Here is a 9557-nt window from a genome sequence, read left to right as displayed (position 1 = left end):
TGTTAACAAGCATATTTCTTCCAAATATAAGAGCTATTTCTTGCCAATTGTATCAAAACATAAAATCATCAATGGGAATATCCTTGGAATCATTTGACAAGATGAAAGTGTTTAAGTGTTTCTGAAATTAATTGATCAAAGTGAATTTACTTGGAGATCAAAGATTCCTTTATTGCCTTGTTTCAGATTCAGTGTGGAGGAAAGCCAAAACACCGTTGGAATTTTTTTTCAGTGTTGATGCAAGGTGATAATGGAAATCAAGAGTGCTTTGTGAAGCGGTGCATTAATGGTCTATTGGAGTGTGAAGGAAATTAGAAGTTAATGAATGCAGTGCATTGATGATGAAGGAATAGAATTCAANTTTTTTTACTATATTATTCATGCATGCTGAGGATTGGCATCAGTTTATTTTGTCCACACAGTTCAAAGCTTGAAGCATCTCTGCACTTGTATTGTACTCAGTGTAGTCTGGCAAATTGAAAACAATCCTTGCAGCATTCAAAACATAAATTCATATTTATAAACATTTTTCAACACAAATAACTATGTACTAGGTTATCGGAGACCTTTTACATAAAATCCAATACATAACAGCGGGATCTAAAATTCCATATTCACAAATCAGATTCAAGGCACTATTTATGGTTTCCTGTTTGCAAATATTAGGTTACAAATCCCAAGCTGGCAAAGACTGAAAAAATGACCATTGCTCACTGATGTGTTTGCTCATTTTCAGACGGATAATTTGGGATTTTCTGCCGTTTTGTCAATTTTGCGACTAGAAATTTGCAAACCAGAACTCACGATTTGATGTTGCAAGGAGGCAAAGATGCCGAAAATGTTTAGTAACTGAACACCCAGAGTCAGTTCACGTCTTTTCCAAGAATTTCCTTTCAAAATCTAATCCTAAGCAATAAAGGTTGTTTCTCTCTGCAGTAAATCTGAACTACTTCATAAGAAAGGAATGAGGTGGTTCAGAAAAAAACTGTTAATTGCAGTAGGATAGTCAGGGAGGAACTAACTACAAGTGACATTCCAGACTACTCTGGTCAATTGTAAAGTTTCTCTGGGTCACATTTCAAAATTACAATTTAAATTACTCCACAGTTTATCTGGAAGTGGCTAGAAGCTCTGAAATACAGTAACAGTTGGAGGGAAATAATATGTGATATACATAGACTGTACAGCACTGAAACAGGACATTTGACTCAACTAGTCAGTGTTTATACTCTACATGAACCTCTGCCCATCCTATTTCACCGTCTCTAGCCTCCTCCATATTTTTCTAGGACAATCCAGGTTTGTATGTCACATTAGAAGACTAGACAATTTCTAAGACATCAAAGGAACTAAGAATAATGAATTTCCAGGTCTACAATATTTTGAGTATCTTCGGACTTCCCTGATGATTTCCATACTTCAATCATGTGTTACCCATAGATCCTATTATAATTGTTAATATTTTCATCTTCACATATGTATTGTTTTCTCTATCTATCATTGTTCCTCAGGGATCTGTCCTCAGTCCTCTCCAACCTGTATACGCTCCTCCTGGTGACATCATCGCAAACATGGGGTCAACTTCCACATTTAAGTGTATGCCTCCATCCTGAATCCCAGGATCTGATGTCCTGAAAGACTGCCCGCCTTCCACCCTCCCTGATTTCCCCCACCCCCACCCCCCTCAGCTTGGGTCCTAATTCTGTTATAATAATAATAATAATAATAATCCTTGCATTTGATATAGCGCTTTTCACGTCGGGAGGACGTCCCAAAGTGCTTCACAGAACACACTGTAAAGTGAATTGACTGTATATATGTAGGCGAACGCGGCAGCCAATTGCGCACAGCAGTGTCCCACAAACAGTTGTAGATTGAAAATGACCAATTTATTATTGTTTTTGGTTTTTTTGGAGGGATTATTATTAGGTGTGGAGTAAGGAAATTTGCCCAAGGTTTCGCCCTGCCTGGAATTGAACTCGGGTCTCTCGCTTGCAAAACGAGTGCTCTAACCATTGAGCTACAGGACTCCAATGGCTTTTGATGCCCAAATTACTCACTGATGCATCCGGAAAGAAATGTGCACTAAATTATCTGTGTTGTTAGAAATGCCTTGAAGGCAAATAAGGCATTTCTGTTTAACACAATTCAGGATGATGGGATGTTGCTGTATTCCAAGAGGCTTACTTAGTAATATTAAAAAGTGGAGACAGATGCATTGAAACTAACACAATTTGTAAAATAATTAAGTTTGCACCAGCTGAAGAGTAGAAAACATAATTACAAAATGACACAGGCACAAAATAACTGGTTGAGGAAGTGATTACTCCACCCAGAAATAAAATTGTAAGCAGCGCTGATATGAATGCGACACTGAAATTGCCAATTTATGTGAGCTGAAAATGTTAGTTTCTATATTTGCTGCCTCTTTATGGCATAATTTTAGTACTGAAATTTTAATAATTTCCACAACTAGTGTTGTTTGGGATTGATAGGATGAATGGTAGTAGTTAGGTTGTTGGGTGTTTTGAGACAGTTATTTTTCAGGGACAGGAATACTTCAAAGCTGGGTATATTAGGGATGGGTTCATTCAGCTATTGATAATTCCTTGATGATTTTCTGCCAAGTATAAGTTTTCTTTTTTGAAAATAAATCAGGATTTTGGGCTAAAGTTCTGCCATTCTGAATTGGCAAACTATGTTCATTGAAGAGTTATTTTCCTACAGTCCTGAAATAAACAATTATTAGGGATGGATTAAATCAAAGCAAATTCAATGAACCTATCAAAGAAAATCAACAACTGCATTAGTGAGTGGTGAAGGTATAACAGTTGTTGATACTATCACATGATTTTGTGAAAGAACATTCTGCAAATGTACTTATGAAAATGTATACTTATCACAAATGTCTGAACTGATGCAATCTAAAGAGATTACATTAATACATAAAGACAACATCCATTCGATGAACATGATCAGATGAGATATTTCATTTGATGTTAATGATAGAAACTTTTATAAATAGATCTGCCAGGTGGATGGCAGCCACTTGAAGCAAATGTTGACTCACCTGCCTCCCCACACACTTGAGTTGTGATGGTGTTAGATGCATAATTTATTTCTGTCTTAACTACTTTGTGGTTGTATCAGGGACAATTCCCGTTGGCATTGTATTTGTGCCAGTACATGACCCCATCAACTATTTTTCCCATTCAGTTACACTTTCTGAACTGATTCAGGTCAGGCCTGATTAATCAATAACTCAGTATATAAACCACAAATTTGTGGAGTCTGTAGCTCAGTGGTTAGAGCACTCGCTTTGCAAGCGAGAGACCGGAGTTCAATTCCACCCAGGGCGAAACCTTGGGCAAGTTTCCTTACTCCACACGCCTAATAATAATCCCTCCAAAACAAAAAACAATAATAAATTGGTCATTTTCAATCTACGACTGTTTGTGGGACACTGTTGTGCGCAATTGGCTGCCGTGTTTGCCCACAAATATATAGTCAATTCACTTTACAGTATATTCTGTGAAGCGGTTTGGGACGTCTAGAAGATGTGAAAAGCGCAATATCAAATGCAAGGATTATTATTAATACTGTATCTGCAAAATGAATTATTTTAAATACATTTGAGGACACATGTTTGTAATCCATATACTGTTGGAAGGTTCCTGGTCAGATGTTTTGCAAAGGTCATTGGAAGTAGGCAGAAGAAGATTATCATAAACCAGAAGTGTGGTTGTAGACATCAGTGCAGAAATCCAGTTAAGTTAAAATTACTCTCTGATGGATTTTATGCACCAAAACAGGAAGAGGCTGAGAATAAATTAAAACGTTCAACAGTGGCCAACAGGAGAAAGGTGGATGCCCAGGTTAGTAAACTTCCCTATGTGTCAATGATAAATCTTTACTCCAAAAATAAATAATGTAATTTACCAAATAGTACATTAATCATCAGACGTTTGTGGCATGAAATTTACAACGATGTTTTGGTTTGAAATTTGCTTTTTTTTCTGTTCAACACAAAACCCAGGAAATGATGTAGCATAGATATTAATGTCATTTACACATAGAATATATACATGTTTGTGGCCTAGAGGCAACAATTGAGTGTTTTTAAGATACTGTTTGGCTTAAACTGGTATTGTATTTTTAGCACACATATTGTATTCTCCAGAACATGTGAGCCTGGTGCTCTTTGGGCCCAATAATTGTGACAAGGGCAGAGGGATATCCCAAATTTTGAAAGCTGAGTTAAGTCAGTATTCTGCAAATCAATGCTAAAATGCCCTAAACCCCCTAGTATTTTAAATACAAGTTGTTGTCCATTTGTACCTGCATGCAGCTGAATGGCTGCTACAAGTGGCTTCAGATACAATTGTTTCCCTAAAGTCAGGGTGGGAGGTTCAACCCAGCCAAGTATGGATTGGGACATTTGAAACGGAAAGAAATTCCAATGGTGTGATATCACCACCGGTGATAATTATCACATCAAATGTCACATTTTCACCTCCCAGAATTGCTCTCTACTTTGCAACACCATAAATGGTGCAGTATGTTTCTCCGCTTTCTCTCAGCAGCACACTGTGTACATATGTTGAATGGCCTTTGGCCCGACATTAAAACATAGAGAAACCACTCTGTCTGGCCTGGTTGGGAAGCATACAGTGCTGTCATCCTCAAAGTATTTTCAAGAATCTCCTTTAGAGACTCCAGCTGTGAAGAGCAACTGCTTTCTTNAAAAAAAGTTAGGAAAATAATGTGAGTGAGTATTAAAAAATGCAGAACTACAGAAACTATAATGCAGTTGTGAATACAGGGGTTTGTGAAACTATGGTTTTGGTAGATAATTAAATGTTGCCTTTCTTCTCTGTCGAAATCATCTTATACAAGGTATGGTGCTTGACAATAATAACATTTGCTTCATCCTGAATTTGAATGGGTTTTCATGTTTATTGTTTCAATGGGTGGTGTCAAATTTGCAATATTTCTTAATGCATTTATTAAATTAATAATTCTTGACATCTGTGACGCTTACTGCGAGAACGCTGCTCCAATTCAATCTGTTGTTGTAGTGAGCTTCCCTTCCAGTCACCAGCAGGGATCCATGCACTGATTTATTAATTAAGAAATCTGTTATGAAATCCTATAAAATCAACTCTTAGAATTTATGGAGTGTGAGATGAACAGCATAAGGATCAATCCACCCTTTCAATCTGTTTGAATCTTCCCCTTGTTTAGCAATATGATTCTTTATGCAGATTTAAAATGCATCTATAAAACTAAGAAAATATTTGGATTATCTACCATGTCATCAAAACAAGATTTCTTAATGTTCTGTTATCATTTTTCACTAAGTTTAATTAGAGGAATATTGAATCATTACAGATTATACTTTCACTGTCATTTTCAGGTCCAGTGATATTTATTGGTCCCGTGTTTCCATTCAGGTTGATGTTAAGCATCCCACGGTACAATTCAAAACTGGTGTCCTGGCCAACAGTTCCCCCAGATCAAATTGGTCATTCACAACATGACTTGTTGTGGGACATGACAAATTTGCTGCTGCAAATATTACTCAGCGAATGGCTCCAATTTGAATTAATCACTTCCAAATTTTGTGAGATTATTTTTAAAATAAACTGGAGCTAACAAAGTCATTTGGAGGGACAGTTGAACCTTGAGGCTCAATGTAAGGAAGGATCCTTATTAATTGGCAGTTCACTAGGAGCAAAAATTATTAGAGGCCACCATAAAATTTCAAGTTTACTTTTGCCCATAACTCTGTATGGCACTGAGCTGCATTCCGACATGGAGCAGGCACAAAATGCAGACTTTGACCCCTAACATAAATTTTCATTCTAAAATACTTCATCATCACTCCTTCCCTCCCTAATTTCAAAATTCTACCCGTTAATCCTTCTATCATTTCACTCCTATCCCCATTCCTAACATGTGGCAGTTTCTACAGTTTCATTGAAGTGCTTTAAGATATTATCTGTGTGACAGCCATTTTATAAGTGCAAGTTGTTGGTGTTTGTTGGGAGCAATTCTCAATGCAATAGCAGAAACAATCTATTAATAAATTCTGAGCACCTTTTAAGGGCAGCAAAGGAAATATAAAAGACAAATTGATTTTCATTTTTGAAAGTTCATTTATCATCTTTACATTAGTGCTATTGGACAAACTAGAATGTCCTTTAACATCTATTAGATGGCATTAGTGCCATCTAATATACGTTAGAGGACATTCTAGTTTGTCCAACAAGCTATAGTAGATCATTGTACCCTGAGATTGAAGTCATGGCATCTCTAGGCATTTTGGATAATATTTTTTATCCATACACAGATTAACAAAATAACTGGCCTGAGTCAACAATAAATGATTTAACTCCTTTGTAAAAGAAATGAATAAGTATCTGCTTCAGAACAGTATTAGAGGATATTAAGGAAATGGGTAATCTGAGATAAAGAAATGTTCGACAATGATTTCTGTGCTGCTGGGAGGAAGGTGACCTGAAAAGATACAAAATTCCATCAAGTCTTAGTCCGCAAGATTTCTTTAAAATTTAGGATTGCACAGGAGTGTAAAACTCTTAAATCTAGCCTTAGCAACCATAGAAGCCAAAGAAAAATACACAAATACTTTCATTGTCTGTTCATTCTGCACAGGTTACTTTGTGATGATTATCTGCTCACTGCTGTGATTCTCTGAAGAAAGCTCAAGGTTCAAGATGATTTTATCCATCTTGATTTCTTTGCCTTTTTCTTCTAAATCTTATCCCATCTGTAGTTGCTGCTCATTTAATGTCTTTCTGGGTTCATTTGCACTCATCCTGGCAATTATGACAAAATTAAAATGGTGATCCTGTATGTCAATTATGACTTTCCCAGAGCAAGACCTGACCCTCTTCTCATTATTACATTTGGCTCAAGTAATATACAAAGCTAGAAAAACAAAAGCAGTCAGTTCAGTCAAGCCACAAGTGATAGTGGAAGCAGTCACTGCAATACATGCAATTGGGCTAGTTTCTGCACTTGGTGTGCCAAAGAGTAATTCATTTTTCTGTTCTGGCACAGCAGTGAAGTGATAAACTCCATGGAAACTGCTAAAAAATGAAAACAAAATAGATGTTCGATCGTACTATAGTTGGTATCAGAACAAAAATGTTCCATTAAAAGCAAAAGTTCAGTACATCTTATTAATTGACTTTTTTTACAATACATTACTCTTCCTATTGATTACAAACAAGTTTCTGGTTATCTTGCTCAGACAGTTGATGTTGCATTGCAAGGAGATGAACAGTAAGCACAGAACCAAAAATGTTGCAAATTCTCTCCTTTAGTACAGTAGTTTATATTAATATTGATTAATATTAATATATTAATATTCACGTTGGGAGGATGTATCAAAGTGCTCAAACCAAAGCTATATGCTGCATAATTATGAAGGATTGTGTCAATTTCAGTGAAGATGATGTATAATTCATTCAATTTTCATGGCCCATTTAATTTTGCGCAAAAATTTCCAAGTACAAATACAGGGGCTGTGAAAAGGGACAGAAAAGCTTACGTGATCTCAATGATGGACAAAATATTTTAAGCAAACAGTGATTCATTTAAAGAGATAAAAACTCACTAACCAAGCTGTCTGAAATAATATTCCAAAACAAAGACCACATTTTCATGAATTTCTTCTGATTAATGCAAATAAAAATTATAATTCATTTGACAGTGCAGTCCATTGGATCCAGGCCACCCATGATGGCTGAACAGCCTGATGCCAAAGGGCAACATAAAGATTAACGTATCTTCTCAAGGAGAAGGAAACTTTGGCGAACAACAATATGCAGTGATTTGATTTCAGGTCAAATATTATGTCCGTAACCACTTTGATCCCCTTGTGACTCAGTGCTGCTCAAGCATAGAGAAGGACCAAAATAATGTGGCTAACCATTTTGCTTTCTTCATGTCCAACCCCAACACCAAAGATATGCTTTGTTTTTGGCGATTTTAAAAATTAGAGTGTGATAAAGTAGTGTCTTAAAAAGAAGAGTGTGAACTATCTCACCCTGTACCTATTGCCAATAAAGACAGAAAAAACAGCAGAGTAGATATCCTCACTTTCCATTTCGTACATACTATTACCCTCCTACACCTAATAATCTTTGCTGAAGTTCACTGGTTCCTAGATAAAAGAGCATCATAGAAACAGACAAATGTAACATCTGCAATCCTTATGCATATGAGTTTCTCTAGTGTAGTCAATGGTCAATCTTTAAGAACTGCCAAAAGTATTTCAAAAAGTTGACTCTTTCCAGCAGGAATTCCTACTAAAGAGGTAGATACGATTGAACAGAAACCCTATCAAATATCTTACAAGACATATTCAAGCCTTTATCATGCCAAGAACTGAACACCTCCCACACTGCTGGAGGAGGTCAATATTCTGACATAAAAGGAAAATTAGTAGAAAGACCCAACAAGAAAGGAGAATTTTGGTGGATGTCTAATTTATATCCTCAACATGCTGCGAATCAAAGGGTCCAACTTAAGTATGAAAAGCAGAAATGTGTTATAGAGGATAGAAGAGTGAAGACAGGAACAGGGCGAGTGCACTCCTGTCCATATCCACCAATGGATTGCTGGAAATTGCTGGAAAATGTATCCTCCCAAGAGTGAATCTAATTTGAGAAGTCAGAGAGTAATATGACAGGTTTAATATGACATCTATGTTTATGCTGGAACAAACATTGTGACTTATTATAGTGAGTGACTTATTATAACGTCAAAGTGATGGTGGTAACCATTGATTTTTTAAAAAAAATCCCTACTTTTGATATAGTTCCTTTCACATCAGGAATATGCCTCAAATCAATTCACAGAACTTTGTGATTGTCCATTCAGTAAACAAATTCAGCAGCAATGCCAGCCCTATGGCAGCAGCAAAATCCAAAAAAGTGCTTTCTTGGTATATTTAGGAATCTATTCCAAAACAAAGACCACATTTTCATGATTGAGAAAGGAAATAGTAAGTTCTGCATCTCTGAACTCTATCTGTGTTCATGAGTCATTTGAGTCCTGTAGCTCAGTGGTTAGAGCATTCGCCTCTCAAGCGAGAGACCTGGGTTCAATTCCCAGGCGGGTCAGGGGCGAAACCTTAGGCAAGTTTCCTTACTCCACACACATGCCTCTGTTTACCTAGCAGTAAATATGAACCCGCTTGCTAGTTGATTGGCAGATCACTTTCCATGGGGGGAATAATACCTCTTTTTAAAAAAAATTGGTCACTTCAATCTACGACTGTTTGTGGGATGTCATTGTGTGCAACTGTCTGCCACGTTTAGCCCACCAAACATAGTCACTACACTTTACAATATATCCTGTGAAGCATTTTGAGCCTTCTTGAAGACGTGATAAGGCGTTATATCAAATGCAAGGATTATTATTATTATCATCAAGTACACACCGAGTCTAGACTCTCTTAAGGTGATGCAAGTTTTGCAAGTTTTCAAATAGACATTTAAAACTCTTTGTAAGAAAACGTTGGGCAA

At 36.6% G+C, this 9557-nt stretch overlaps 1 non-coding gene across 1 annotated transcript; it reads left to right on the top strand.

Moving 5' to 3' along the window:
• Nucleotides 1–9078: 9078 nt before the first annotated feature.
• Nucleotides 9079–9153, top strand: trnae-cuc. Its single transcript has one exon. It is a non-coding gene; the product is annotated as a tRNA-Glu (tRNA).
• The last annotated feature ends 404 nt before the right edge of the window (nucleotides 9154–9557 follow it).

This window comes from Callorhinchus milii, unplaced genomic scaffold, assembly GCF_018977255.1.
Source record: "Callorhinchus milii isolate IMCB2004 unplaced genomic scaffold, IMCB_Cmil_1.0 Scaffold4, whole genome shotgun sequence".
Lineage (NCBI taxonomy): Eukaryota > Metazoa > Chordata > Chondrichthyes > Chimaeriformes > Callorhinchidae > Callorhinchus > Callorhinchus milii.
This window is presented reverse-complemented; position numbering and strand designations above follow the sequence as displayed.